Source organism: Antedon mediterranea, chromosome 2 (assembly GCF_964355755.1).
Source record: "Antedon mediterranea chromosome 2, ecAntMedi1.1, whole genome shotgun sequence".
NCBI classification, from domain to species: Eukaryota; Metazoa; Echinodermata; class Crinoidea; order Comatulida; family Antedonidae; genus Antedon; species Antedon mediterranea.
Genome location: NC_092671.1, coordinates 27,283,718 through 27,300,165, shown reverse-complemented (window position 1 = coordinate 27,300,165; position 16,448 = coordinate 27,283,718). Strand labels below are relative to the sequence as shown.

At 35.3% G+C, this 16,448-nt stretch overlaps 1 protein-coding gene across 4 annotated transcripts in view; it reads left to right on the top strand.

The window, feature by feature from the left end:
• LOC140040825 (vitamin D 25-hydroxylase-like) overlaps positions 1–16,448 on the top strand; it is a 100,928-nt gene that overhangs the window by 14,115 nt on the left and 70,365 nt on the right. For 3 of the 4 annotated variants that reach the window (XM_072087055.1, XM_072087051.1, XM_072087054.1), the window contains exon 2: positions 4,910–5,171. The gene's annotated coding sequence lies outside the window, so the exon portion shown is untranslated. Of the gene's footprint in view, positions 1–2,035; positions 2,074–4,909; positions 5,172–16,448 lie in introns of those variants that run through there. The other variant, XM_072087052.1, reaches the window with a different exon arrangement.

Sequence of the window (16,448 nt, the reverse complement as noted above, 5' to 3'; positions counted from 1 at the left end):
TTGAGTGTGCGAAATGCGAGAAAAACAACGTCTGTAAAATCACCAATTTAATGGATTTATTGTTACTTTTATGTGATTTTTCTTCATTAAAGTAGGCCTAATTCTAAGCTGTGATATTCAGGATAAAGTTGGTTAAAATACAAGGCAGGTGCAAAAGGGGTGTCACGAAAGCTCAGACCACGAAAGCTCAGACCCCCTAACTAAGACCTAAGATCACGAAAGCTAAGACCCAACACCTAAGATTACAAATACTAAGATATACTACAGCTTAAAAACAATACTTGTTTATCCATACATAATTTTAAACACAGTAGGTTTCATTTATTACCATAAATATAATTTAATACTACCGCAAAACATAGATAAACTCACATTATTTTCGCCCGTTGAGTAAATGTATATTTTTTCTTTACAACAAACAACCCGTCAAGTTTAGCACTAACAACATATTATACTCTTCAGTTCATGTCAATATGCCATAATCTTTTTCTGTGTCCACGTGCACGTGGCGTTTGTCGTGCGGATAACTAACTCGTCAAAGTGACGAGTTTCATGTCTAGTTTATTCTTTCCTTAGCACTATTTTGTCCGTGAATTATCTTGGCATCAGTTTCATCTATCTAAGTCAATTTTTCAGAGTGTATTCCTTATGGCCAGGAATCGATGTGGTTATATTTTCACGATGCGTAATCAAAAATTACGCGGTCTACGCGCGATTTTACGAAATCACGTTTGTAATCATATCTTCACAAGCATGAATCACAATTAAACAAAATTTGGTACTCATAAATTTCAGGTCATATTTCATCACATGGCAATACACTTACGTGTGTAGCGCATATAACGCTTGCGTACGCGCGCTTAAAATGTTCAAAATTGTCAAAATTTATTTTCGATGAAATTAGAGTACGTTTCAGGCAATTTTAAGCGTTTAAAAAATTGCCATGGGTGCGCAGATTTCTGCACGCGCACTGCGCGTTATACGTTAATGCGCATTCTTTTTGTCCGATTTCGGTTGTACAACCTTTCTTTAATAATATCATCATATTTTATTCACTTTTCAACGCGAAATTGCCTTATACGAGCACGTCAAAAGTGACAGGCTACGCACGTGTAAGTTAACAAAATGGTGAAAATATGCTAAATTTTAAAATTAATATAGATCGTCAGAATGCTCGGGAACACATATTTTTTATTTCATTTTCTTGAAGTGTATGTATCTTATGTATGATTTATTATTAAACTAAGGGAACAAAAGTTGATTAAGCCATAATTAATTGCATATTAAATTAAAAAAAATTCATTTCGACAATCAAACAAATTATGACATTTTCTTAGGCCAAAATAACAAACTTAACATTAACTTTCTTCCTTCAAAAGTTTATATTATTATATTAAGTATATAGTTTGACAGTGCATCATTGTTGTACATTTTTAGAGATGTCATCATAGTAAAAAATTATAATTCATTGCGGTATGTAATAATCTATCTGCACCAAAGTGGTTACTGCATAGTAAATACACGGAAGAATTTTTCTACAATTTTCAGTCAGTTGTGTATGGCTCGGTGGTGTGTGCTCGTGTCTATGGCACTCAAGGTACCGAGATCGAGTCTCACCTTGGGAAACGAAATAAGATTTTTTTTTTATTATCCGTATTGTTTGTTCAAATTTATTTCTTAGTGTATATATTATACACATGATTTATAATGAAATCTAGATAAAAAATAACTTATGTCTTTATTATTATGTAACAGCAAATGTGGTTTATGACATTATACGCAGAGGGATCTTTGATCGGATTGTGATACCGGCTATTGTATTCGCGTTAGCAGGGTCCTATCATATATTATAAATAATTAAAGAATCTGAGAAAATCAATGAATCAAAATATCTTTTAAAAATCAATTATCTTTATTTAAATCAATGCATATAACCTATAATTCGTCATAGTGACGAATTAAATCTAGTAATTAACTGTCTCTGTCTCTGAAAATTGCATATCTTATAGCGCCCTCAAACAAAAGAATTTTGAGGCACCAAAATACAAAAAAATGTCGACTGCTTTTGTTAAGGTTTGTTTTATTATAACCATCGTAAATACAGTACACTATATTATCATGTAGACAAGTATACGATGATTTAGAATAATTAATGTTGTTGTTATAGCTATATCAACCGTTGAGCTGGACTATTACTAAAAATTTAATATCTACCTAGTCTAGGCCTAGGCTAGCTAGGCCTAATAGGCCTACTACTAGCGGGATACTAGCCTAGCCTACTCTAGCTAGGCCTAGGGCCTAGGCTAGCCTCTACTTACTAGACTCTAGGCTAGGCCTAGATAGAGACTAGAGGAGGCCCTGCTGCCCTAGCTAGCTAGAGGCTAGGCCTGCATATAGGCCTAGGTGGGTAGTAACAAAGTGCGAGGCAGCGAGGCACGCGAGGCAGGGAAGGCATGCGAGGCAAGTCAGAAATTTATGCGAGGCATCGTTTTACCATCATCAAAAAATGCGAGGCATCATTTTATCATTTCTCAATATTGCAAGGCAGGAAATCACCGAAATTGAAGTAGCCTAGGCCTAGGCCCGCTAGGCTAGTTTCCTTTTGCACCTGCCTTGTATTTTAGCCAACTTTATCCTGAATACGACAGCTTAGAATTGGTAGGCCTACTTTAATGAAGAAAAATCACATAAAAGTAACAATAAATCCATTAAATTGGTTATTTTGCAGACGTTGTTTTTCTCGCATTTCGCACACTCAATGTTCAATATTTTGGTTTCTATGGAACGCCAAAAGAGCAAAATAAATTAGAGGGCTAAAAACTCTGTGGAATCCATTTATATTTAACGCATTATTTGGTGAAAATCAAGTACAATTTCAATAGATTTTGTCACTGTCAGTAAGGAAAAATGTTACTGTTCACCGGTGTACTGTTGATAATGTACACGGTTTCGGTAACCTTTTAAAGAATAAAATAGAAAAATTCATCATAATATCCTTAGTAGGATGTCCTAGGTCTAGACTAGGTAGTGATGTTGATTTAGGATCGATTATTATTCTTTGAAAACAGAACAGTATCAGCAGTAACATATTACAGCATTTTTATTGACAAATTAACAAATATATTGAAATAAAACGTGTTTTTCACCAATAAATGCATGAGAAATCGACGCATTCCACTGAGTTTTAGTCCTCTATTATCGTTGCTCTTTTGGCGCTCCATAGAAACAAAAATATTGAACATTGAATAAGTGAAATTCGCGAACAGTGTGCGAGAAACACGCCTGTAAAATCATTAATTTAAGGATTTATTTGTTACTTGTTATGTGATTCTTTCATTAAAGTACTCATGAGGTATACTTCTAAGGTGTGGTATTCACACGATAAAGTTAGTTATCAAATTTGGAGTTAAAATACAAGCGTGCCTCGCTGCCTCGCACTTTGTCAACACTCGGCCTAGGTCAGGCCTAGGCCTACTAGCAGATCAGCTTGAGGGGGTCCATAGGAGAGCAAGTCGTCTTGCTCTCAAACAGCAATCGTGGACAGATGTGCTTTGAGTAGAGGTTAAATTTGCTTTCAATTTCATCTTTTTCTGTTAGAAGAGATAAATGTCTTATTATATTTTGTTTTAAGGTTCTGGTGGGGTTTCTGGACTGCAGCACAGTTCATAACTGTATTTTAATAAATACTCGTCACAATGATCGCTTGTGCTTCAGACATCAAGCTCAAGGACACAGGCTTTTTTCCATTCTATAGCAATCAGGTTTCCCCGTGTCTGAGACCAGCTTCCCAGACCATTGACAGATGCTGCAGTCCTAGAAAGCCCATCAGCCTTCATTAGAAAAGTTCATATTCATTTTGATTCGCTGTAACTGTATTTTGTCTTTACGTCTTTTATGTGTAAACTGACTTTGGGGTTGGGTCAACCGGCTCAGCTACAGTGATTAAGTTCACTTAGGTTGACCCTGGTCTCCCCAATTTCAGTTTTTTTTGTTTTGTATATACTTAAATAGACCAAATAAATAATGAAATGAAATGAAATGAACTAGGCTAGATGATATCCTAGGTGGATATGGCCTAGCCCTAGTTTTAGTTACCATTTCCAAACAGGTCCGTTAGTTATATAGTGAAATTAGGGTAGGCCTATACATACAATACGAAAACGGCACCTGATCCCAATACAATTAATAAATAATAAAATGAAAGACTTCATATTCAAAATAACACCATTATTTTTTATTTAGCTAAAGAAACATGCCAATCCACAAAAACGCTAGCGCGGCCGATACATGACGGTACCGTTTATTGCGGCCCCCAGTTTGGGAATCCAATATTACAAAGCAACAGAGAGCGTCAGCAATTAGAACAAATCCAGAGAAAGGCCTTTAAAAGTATTATCTTAGAGGCCAGCATCTTCATTGGATTAACTACCTTAGAAGATTGGCGTGTTTCACTGTACAAGGATTTACTCACTGTCATCAGTGTCACATATTGAATCATTTGTCGCCGCAGGCAGGGTTTATGATAAAAATTGTTAATAAGTACAGTGCATGCTAACATATTTAATGTTATTGTGATATGTACGTTTTATACATTTTTAATGTAAAAAACTGTCGAAATAATGTTTTATTCCGAAACTGAAAACCGCCCTCTGTGAAATGCCTAAGTGTTGTTCAGAAGCTGATGATTGACGCATTTGAGAATGAATTTAGTTTAATAGTTTTTTTTAACTGATTTTAACTTTTTTCTGGAAGGAAAAATATATTATGAGTTAAATTTACCACTAGCGTGTGTTACTCTTACTGTAGTAGTATCATGTTTTCTCATGTAAAAACCTACCAGGCGGGCGTATAGTAGATTAGTATGAACGCATTCATAACCTTATTGATTTTGTTTCTGGTTTTTTCTCAGATGATTGTAAACCTTTGAATCAAGAGGGAAAATTTTATTCTTTATGAAGAAATATCACGATCAGATTTCTGCATAAGTGACAAAGGAAGAAGAAAAGGTTCAATTGCATTTGTGGCTATCCACTGCATTGACAAAAGTAACCGAGCACAGACGACAAACCGTGTATGATTAACACATGAGCTAACACACATCAATGTTGTACAGTTTTTGGAATGGTACGAAACCACAAACCATCTATGGCTTGTAGTAGAGTTATGCACAGGTTAGTATAAATAAGCTTGTTCATCATTTTTTTTATGGTAGAATATTTGTTGCCGCTCTAGAGTAAACAGTGCAGTGTCATGACATCATAAGGCCACTTGTACTCATGTCGGACTCTGAGAGGAATGCCAAAATACCATTCATACACAACAGTAATTTGTACATTAGAACTGTGTACTCCACATGAATGTGAGACTATGGTCAGGAAGCAAGGTTCGTGTCCCCACATCTTGCAATTTGTTAACCGTGATGATGTCACTATGTAAAGCTGTATGTTTTTGTATGCAGTAGATTAAAACATTTATGTAAAAACCACACATACTGTAGCAACATTAATGTATTTTTTTCACACACTTCGCTTAGGCCCATTTTCTGTTGTTTTCTGTACTAACTCTCAAAATCAACAATAATCTGCCATTTTATATTACTGTAGTTCAATATTTAAGACCTTTTGGAAAATTTAACTTGCGTTTTAAATTATGCCAGGAATTATCAAGTAAACATTGAAAATACACAGTGTGTACAGTAAGCATAGAGAAATTAGCACACCAAAACTGTTTGTTAATTTCATACCCATTATAGACATCCACCGTCACAGTTGTTGAAACATCATCCTACTTAATTACCTGACGTAAAAACAGCTAATTGTTATTTTTTTACAAATAATTAATCTCATCAGGGTTTCCACCACGCTGGTCAGCCGTCTATGAGCCAGTCCAGCAATCAAACATTTCTGAACATGATATACAGTCTGCTGACCACCACTAATTATTACAAGAGATAATATAGTTACAACAAGCAAAATGCACTGGTTACAACATCCCTGATGTCATTTTAATGTTTGATATTTAAATCTATTATAATTATTTGGAACGTTACAACATCATTGAAGATTCAGTAATATAGGTGATAATCACCTAAACAAATGTGTACTGTTGTTGCCCAGTTAATAATTAATAAAAAGCTTTCCCATTGGGATGGCAAACAGAGGGGATGGTAATTAACAGAGTGTGATGATTATTTTGAGACACAAGCGACAGCTGTCATCTCCCTCCCAGGGATGTCACCAGCATGTCATGAGTGGTGGTCGGCGATCTTCCCCCCCCCCCCCCAAAAAAAATCGGGAAGGGGGGCGCTTGACCGGCTACTCCGCCAAACCCACGCATTTCATAATAAGGTTGGAAAAAGTGCATTACGAATCTACGATGTTTTTTGTGAGATAACAAGGTGTGCAAATTAAATTAATGTGACGGAGGACTAAGTTGTAAATTACTAGGAAGCATTTATTAATAAATATCAATTGTAACCGTTTTTTCGTGGTGTTTTTTTTATCTACTCGACTCGACGGCGAATATATATAAATAGAAATTTCCCACGGTAGAGGCATGATGGCACCACACGGTGAACCACAACTAGTAGTAGTACTGAATAGGTCGATCCAGAAACGATGCCGACAACAAAAGATCGTTAACATTCTAAATATAGTATCGGAACGTCGATCGCGCGCACAGACCTAGATTTTGTTTGTGGCTCAATGGCAGGCCTGGAAATAACGCGACGAAGATCGTGTACCTACTGTAGATTTTGTGTCACATGACATGAAACGCGATACTCTCTCTACTCTAAATTAACTGCATGTTCCCACCACACGTAGCACATGTTTTTTTTCACTCAAAATTAATTATGGTCGGGGTTAGCTTCAGAATACTAGAGCCATTTTATTACAGTGACATGTTGTAATAATTGAATAGGCCAGGCCTATGTTAAATCTTAACATGGAATATATTGATTTTGCATATATTTTGTTTATGTTTACGTCGGCATATTTATAATTCGCTAAGCCAAGGTAGGATTAAAAAATTTAGCGTAAGCCTAAAGGCCGCCGAAACTAGACTCCACTCCGATGTCGATTCGGCGCACGATGTCGTCTCGTCGGGCTAAATTACGCTAATGTGTCGTCTCCTACTAGGCCTAGCCTTAGGTAGGATTTTTAGGCGGTGCCGATTTTAATTAGTGAACAGTACATTGTTAATTTGCATTGTCCATGCGTTTTCTAAAGGCGATGACAATGTTGTTTATTAACTCTACGAACCGCCCTATGATCGACGCGTTGATAATTATAATAACAATACATCGTATCGTAGTGTAGTAAGTTACGAACAATAGGCTATGTGTAAATATAGTGGTGGTCGGCATCATGAAAATAGTGCTTGGAAATTCCGAGTGGTGGACGGGCCCGTCCATCGCCGACCACCGTGGTGACATCCCTGCCTCCCACACATTTTCCTTAGACCCTGTGCATGAGAAGTTTCTTAATAGCAAATTCACAACCTACACATACTGTAGTTAATTAAAATGTTTTAATTAATAAGTTTACCACAACTAAAAATGAAATTTAAATTACGCCTACCATTGTTGAAATAAATGTTGTTCTGTCTATTGGATCAAATATTTAATCAACCAAATACATAGTTGCAGTAATGAACGGAGTATACTGGGCTCATAAGTTATGCATTCATAGAATTATATTTTGTATCAAATACCATTTTCTTTTGTCTGACCGTTCCCTGTCTGACTGTCCCCTGTCTGACCGTCCCTGTCTGACCGTCCCCTGTCTGACCGTCCCCTGTCTGACAGTCCCCTGTCGACAAACAAATGTGACTATGTATAGGTATGTACTGTATGTAGTATATCAGTTTATGAAGTTGAAACCCAAGCTACTGTACCACCAGGAGGCTAACTTTGTTCCATGTTTTTGTTTAAAGCTCATCTTTTTCAATTAGGTATCTCTTTTAAAATGGACCTGAAATGGATTTTCAATTTTTTTCATTTTAGAATGATGTTTTGGGGCTATTAGGTGTTGCTAGAATGTATATTGTTACAAAATATAAATTGGCCCTTTTGGGGAAAGCCCCATTTGAAAATCAAAAAAATTTGCGGGTGACGTCACTTTGCGAATATATTCCTATCCCTCCAATGGACAATTTGCAGTTTTTTGGCTATAACTCTTGAAATCTATGGAGTATTTTCTAAAAAATGCTTGTGCATTTGCAGAAACGTATTTAGAATTTTTTTAGATAAAATTATTACCGTATAAACGGTTATTCAGCGAGTAAATGACGATTTAAAATCTTAAAATCAACGGTTTTTTTCTGGCAATACCGAAGTTGGTCTGGCAACGTTGTCCTGGGATACAGCTCCGTGCACAATGATGCGTATCCATATTTTCCGTTCGTGTATTTTGTATATCGTTCGTAATTTATACTGCTAAAATGTGTTAGTTTCTTTAGTTTTTAGTTTAGCAGAATTAAATTAGTAATATGAGATGATAATTTATTTGTCACGAATCAGGCAGTTGGAAAACAATTTTTATTCATATTTTACTTTGGCTTGACAATGAGCGCAGCAAGTTCTTGATATCGCTTTGGTCCTTGGATGCACATGAAACGGAGCCTCGCCGCATGAAGTGGGTGGTAGATCGACTCCGCGCGCTGGATAGTAGACCTAGTTAATAGACCTAGTAAAGGTTTGGTAGGTAGGCCTTCTAAATTCTGGTTTTAGAACAAACGAAGTACATTTTAGGGACCTATATTTCAACAACATTAGATATTGAATAAATTAGTATTAGTGTCAACGCTTCGCGTATCTTTCCAGGCCGTCGATCATTCACTGACTATCGGGCGGCATACACGCTCTCGATATCATCGTGTGATATGTGACTTCGTGAATATAGAGGCTTCCGACGGCCGTTGAAATAGAATATTGCAATGGCGTGAGTAATTTTCGCTAATTTACCATGGTATCTTAAAATTTCGTTTTTACTCAAAATAGTATACTTTTTTTTTTTTATTTGTATGGGTTTGTGTTAATTTGATACATTTAAATAACATGTGTGAATTTCTTGAAAATCGAAAGTCCATTTCAGGTCCATTTTAAATAATATACTGTATAGTGCTGTGGTGATAATTAGGAGTAAATGCATTTTATGAACGTACTGTAATTAATATAATTAGGAGGAACATGGATTCCTTTTCTCACTTGAAGTACTAAAACAGGTATTATTGTTAATTAAGGTAATTATGAGAAAATGTGTTAATTGTATGAATCAGGAATTACAGTTTTCTATCATCACTAAAACTAGTTCAAAGTAATCAAGCATTTATTAGTCTGAAATTTGTGTACAATCAATTTAATAGTATCAGTATGTATTAAGGTCGGGAAAATATTAAAGCCTTGTTCGCAGGGTGTATAGTAAGTAATGTAATCCTGCTGGATCCACTCCTGCAGACTGTATAATTTTTGTTCAGAGAATGTGTGACTTTGAATGATGGAACATAGTGGTGTTAACTTGGATGACTAATAACAATATTAACCAAAAAAATAATTCTACAATATAATATTAATAATGGTCTTAAGAAATGATTAAATTTTAAGTTTTACTGTATTTTCAAAAGTTACTAATTCCACCTGTTTACTCTTTGAATTGAAATTTTCCCATTAAAAACAACAGGATGTGGGTTTTGTCCAATACAGACATGTTTAACCCAGAATTTAATTCATAAAGAGACTATAAAACCAAGACATTTTATTGCCTTAATTAGATTGGAATTTGTGGATGGTATCTCATAGGGTCTCTTTCTGCTACATAGGACCAAATAAACCGTTTATTTCAAAATTGATTTAAAATATAATTTATATATTGATTGCAGATCTGCTCAATTTCTGTTCCTTAATAACCGTTTAAATCAATTGCCGGGTGTTGACAGAAATCGTTAGCAGTACCCAAAATACAATGGATTCTGGAAGTCAATTCAAACGTTACTACAGTATACAGTAGTTGATACAAGGTCAGTTCCTGTCAATCAAATAACTGGTAATTTGCGTTGCAGCTAAAAGTTACACAGCAATAACCGGTTAAATGGCATTCTAAAGGTCTGGTCACCCCTTACCTAATATTAATTAGACCGATATCGATACAAAAATATCGGTATAGTGCATAACAGCGGGGGCGGTCACACTAGCGCGATAATCGAGACGGTCATTGGGAGCCAAATCGGTCGAATGGCTTCTATAGCGATGTTTTTTTTCGTATTGCCCGATAATTTTGTTTTTTAGGCAATCAGATGATGGTACGTTATACCTGTCACTACACGTACGTATACGTACTACTATGACGTCGCAATGGCTGCCACAACATCAGACATTGTTTTGGAAACACTTATTTTGAACGTTCAACTAAACACAATTCTGTATGAGGAAAGGGACAAGCCAAATACAAAAACAAAATTTTCTAAAAATAATTTATGAAACGAGATTGGCGAGAGGGTTGGAATGACTGGTAAGTGATTAACTAACAGCTATTATTCCAGGCTTGGCGCGTCTGTAATTTCTAAGCCCTAGGTCTAGTACTATGTAATAGTAGACGGGTAGTCCGCAGATGTCAGTCAGCGCGCGTGCACAGGTACAACTACGGCAGGCAGTGAACCAATTATCATGTTGTGGACCAGCTTGGCCTAACTAGTAAGCTTAGGCCACAGAATATGGTTTATAGAATGAAAAATAATAAAAATACTAGTAGTAATATTGCATTAATAACAATAATTAATGTTTCTCATTTCATCTACTACTTTATTTCATTATAAATAATTAAATTGCTTTTCCAAACAATCATCCCTTTGCCATGGTGGCCATCTCACAGCAATATTAATACCGAAAATGTGGGGTTACTAGAGAGGCCTGCTCTAGCTAAGGGGCCTGTAGTATTAACTAATTATGATTAGTGCTCAATTAATTTATTATATTTAAGAATTATATATACTTACCTAAGACATATTGCTAGCCTTTTTTTTTAGCACTTACACTCTTTCTAAAAAAAGGTTTGTATTTTACTTCGTACCAAGTCTAAAATAGTATAGAACTGTTGCTCTGACATTCTGAAGTATTCATAAAATTTGTCTTCATGAGAAGACAATTCTCTAAACAATGTATGGAATTCCCCATACATTGGCCTAGATTCATTACGAATACGAATTCGTATTCGTAATGAATCGAATAAAACTTTATTGCAATCAAACGAAAGATTGAAATTTAACAAAAGCGTTTCACTCAGAAAAATAAAATGCAATATAAAAATATAAAAGACAAAGAAAGGTAGAACATACAATCAAAATATTAAAACAAAATTACAATTAAATGTCACTTATTATAAGAACAATAAATATATATTCAAAATGTTAAAAACAAGTTTAACTGAAAACATCAGAATATTGATATATGCCTGCATTATAAAAATGTAAAAGTTTAAAAAATTTTTACAAATTTAAAAAATGTTAAAAACTAAAAAAATTTTCAAACATTTTCTAAAATATTTACACACAATGGTACGGAAGGTCGCGGAAACATAACACTAAATGTTTACCATTTTTGGAATAGTCCGTGATTAATAATAAACGTTTTTGAACGGTTAGTTTTAACTCTAGGGATACAGAACTCACAGAGTGTTCTAAGATTATAAGCAGCAGAAGGAGCCTCCGGTAACAAATGATTCAATCTGTGACTGGGGTCTTTGATTTTAACGAAAAAATCCTTGCACAGTCGAACACGGCGGTCTTCTAAGGTAGAAAAACCAAGGAAGCTGCGGGCATCGGAATAAGTAGCATGCGGAAAAATACATTTAAAGGCCCTTCTCTGAATTTGTTCAAGTTGTTGACTCTGTTGCTTCGTAATATTTGATCCCCAAACTGGGGCCGCATATTCTAATATTGGTCTAATGATACTAGTATAAAATTGGACAAGTGCGGAGGCATCCAGGCCTGCCCTCCGCACCTGTTTGAGAAAGTACATTCTAGAATTACATTTACTAATCATTTTGTCAATATGAGGTTGCCATGACAAATTATGAGAAATAATTACACCAAGGAGTTTAAATTCGTCAACACGTTCCAGATTACAATCTCCAACATGAAGTGGCTCAAAAGCAGTCTTTGACCTTTTACAACTAATTCTCATCTCTTTCATTTTCTTAATATTAAGGGACTTATTGTTATCCTTAGCCCACTGGACAGTTTCGTCAAGAGTGGTTTGGAGTACAGTTGCCCCATCTTTGCCGACTCGTTCATGGATGGAGGTGTCGTCCATGTATTTCATGCACGGCACCCCATCCAGAAGATCGTCGACAAAGATGATAAACAACATGGGCCCCAACCAGGATCCCTGGGGGATACCGCCCTTAATGACTGTCCAAGGGGACAATTCATCGCCTAGTTTAACACGTTGTTTTCTATCACATAGAAAAGCATAGATCCAGGAGATTAGATGGTCTTCCACCCCTAAACAATCCTTTCCTCAGCTGCCCGAGTTGCCACACACTCAGCGCGTCAATTCACTGACTGTATATTCATTGATTGGGTGTACCCACAATCTACGTCTTTTTTGTCGACATTTTTGTCTTAATAACAAATACATCAGAAGTACTTCTTCGCTGTCGTCTGCCATCATGTAATTTTAAATTTAATATAGGTACATACAACAACAAGTTTTTCTAACCGTCATCACAACGAAACGATTTCAGTTGAAGTGTGACCGCGATTGAGAACGATAAGTCACGACAGATATTATAATTTCACGTCTGATAGCTATCGGTTAGGTGTGACCGGGCCTTAACACTGAATCGATTGGGTGTTTTTAACCATTAATTTCAGGCCGCCATTTATCTGATTTTCTGTTCTGCTGCCAAGAAATTGGGGTTAATTTATTCGCGCAGTTAATAACCGGTTATTTTTTCGCATCAGAAACAGGTCCATATGTTCTTTCAGGGTGCAAACAAAAAAATCGAAACAAGCCACTATATAATTAATATTATTCTATGGATAAATCATAGAGATAATATTAAGCCGAAGCTAGAGGGCGTACTACAGGTGGCAGTGAAGGTGCATCTTATAGAGAAGTTCTGTACAAGGTGGCCGCTGGGCTTGATCAAACATTATTAATAATTGATACTATTTTTTGAAGAAACATAAAAAAACAGACAAATATTTAGTTATTCCTACTACTTTACTTATCTCTGCTGTGATAATTTTATTTACTAGGGTAGTAAAATATAAGAGAACTCAACGCAAACAGGTTGGAGGGATATAAATATTATAAGAATGTATTTTCTGTCTATTATCTCGCTAATAAGGATTATGAAATAATGCAAGACTGTTTGAAAATCGCAAATTATCCCTTCTGTGAATTTAATTTAATTCATCTTTTTTTCAAAAGATACCTTATCATTCGAAAAAAAACGTTAAATATCCACAAACACTGAAAAAGCGGAAATGTTATGTTGAAAGTGGAATTAAGTGTGTTTAGTTGTGTATTTATGGTAAATTATTTATTTAAAGTGATGTACAGTATAATATATAAATTGTTATTTATTAATAAAATGAATATTTGAATGAAATAGTATTTGTGTCAGAACGTTTCTTGAACAGAATGCGTCTATAGTACAGACATCCCGCAGACAGACAGACATACATACACATACATATGGGATCCTCCTCTTCTACGTCGCAGAACTGGAATCGAAAACCTATTCAGCACCAAATAGCCTACTAAGGTGTTCGTTAAGAATTGTCTTCGATTGTGTAACATGACTAACCTTAAATGTGAGTTCATTTTTGGTGGTACTAAACGATAAAGTTGGTTTGTGAAGCCAACTTAACTGGGTAAATGGTGAAAGCTACCAAACCTATATTTTTATGTAAATTGAGAACTAGATACATAAAAAAATAATTTTGTTAACTGAAAAAGTTAGAAGAAAGATGTCGACTGCCCACATTTCATACAAATCAATTTGTAAGTAAAGTATAAATTATAAATTGTAATATTGTAAGATTTCGTCGTTTCATTTATCCAATTGATCAGAGCGATATCAATACAAACATACACAACATAAAAATGAAAAATGCTGGGGAAAGTACATCGCTGTAACTCAATGAGTTAGCTAACTCTGTACTATCTATAACCATTAATCATTCATTCTCTGATTAATACGTAATAATAGCAATGAAGCAATTGTAATGCGAGAAACAGATTTTAAATGAATGCGAATAAACTAATGTACTTATAACGTAATGAGGACAAGGTAATTCGCTTTTTTTTATTATATGATGAATACAAAATTCAAGGTTGCTTCCGATCGTTTGTCATCATGAAACCCTCATTGTGGCAGAGTGGTAAAGCATGATACGTACAAAAGTTCGGGGTTCGTTGAATGTCGCACTTCACCTGGCCTTTTCCATGTCAACATTTTCTATTTTTTCCACTTTATGAAATTATTATATATATATGTGACAATAAATATGCATATAAAATCACTTTAAAACAAAGTTATAACCTGTTAAGTTCAGGAAAACACATAAAAATGTGGTATTTTTTGGGAAAAAATTAAGATTGAGGGCGCTGTTCACATAAGTAATAATACACTTTTTTGCCTGTATCTAATTAAGTTTTAGCCATAATAATTGGAAACTAGATTTGAACTCGTCCCTTTGACGAGTTCGGGTTATCCGCGCAAACGCAACATGCACATACGTTTAAAATATATGAACGCCGACAATTATTATGCCATCCTATGACATGAATTAAATATGTTTACAGTGCTGAATTGTACCTATTTTGTAGCATACAGCATATTACAGTATTTACAGAATACACTATGTTATATACAGTGTAGCATAGACGAAATTATGAGACCCTCTTTTAAATGAAATTATTAACACGATGACGTCATCAAATTGATATATAAAGATAACTATTTTAGAAGATAAGGCCTAAAAAAAAAATTGTTTGTTTGCTGTCAAGTTTTTTTTTTTTGGTAGGGGGGGGGCAGGTGGAAAAAATTTTTTTTTTTTTTTTTTTTTTTTTTTTTAATGTTAATTTCTCTGTTGCTGTTACGCTAGTACACTGTAGCTAGGTTCGCGAATTTGAGAGTAACAAAACACACTGAATAAAACAACGAGCTCAAACATCTATTCATAATTTGTTTCACACTTTAATTCTGTTTTGGGAGCGTTAGGCCCCGTGTCTAAACTAGCCTAGGCCTACTACACAGTAGGTCGTTGTTAGCAGGCCTAATTAAATATTTTAGAAGTTAGTGTACCGTATATTTCGGTGTATAAGTCGCACCTGTCACTGTGTATAAGACGCACCCCCTAACTGAGAGTAGAATATCGGTATTTTGTATATCGTCGATGTATAAGACGGCCGCACCCAGCCTCAACGAGAAGGGAATTCCCCCATTCCGTCAGTTCTTTCTAACTTGTTATTCATGAGTTTCGCACCCGCAACATCGAGTGCATGACCGCACGTGTATGTGGGCTAGCCTCGCTCGATCCTTTTATCGAGAGGCGCACGTTTTCACGGACAATCGTATTCGATTAGTATCTATATATCCTAGAAGTGTGTACGCTAGGTCTATGCTATAACTCTCCATAATGAACAAATCTTTTCATCATATTTAGTACAAAATCACGCTAAAATGCCTTGAAAACTAGCAGGTTGCTGTTACGCTAGTACACTGTAGCTAGGCTAGGCCTACTCTTTAGACTTTAGTAATACTAATACTATAGGCCTAGCCTAGGCCTTACCTTAAAAAGCCCAGGCCTAGCCAACGAGGTGGCGATATCTGTGTGTTGAGGCATTTATGTTCGGTGTATAAGACGCACCCTTAATTTAGAGATTAAATTTGCGTGTTAAAAGTGCGATTATACACCGAAATATACTCTACGTTATTATTTTTATTGTTTCATCCTCGCACACTCGATTTTTACACCTTTTCGGCCAAAAAAAATCATAAAAAAACTTTTTTTTTAAAAGCGCCCTCAACGTAAAAAAAAAACTTTGTCTTATCTCCGCCCCAAATTTTTGGCGAAATTAGGGGCGGCGGATGACAGCAAACAATTTTTTTTTTTTTTTTGGCCTAATTATCTAAATAATTACATTAATACAAATTTGAAGAATTTTGGGCACGATGCGCTCTCGTTTAAACGCAATGAACTTTTACCCAAGAGGTAAAAAATATGACATTTTGAATTCAACTGGCCATATGATGACGTCACAACATCTGATTGGCGAAATATTCACATGAATTCGTATCTAACATCCAATAGCTTCCAGAAAACGTTTTAATCATCATTATCACTTTTTATTTTGACGAGCTATAACAGATTAGAATTTACTGTCAAGATGAAAATAAGTGACCCACGTTATTCACGCTTTTAATCATGATGACGTT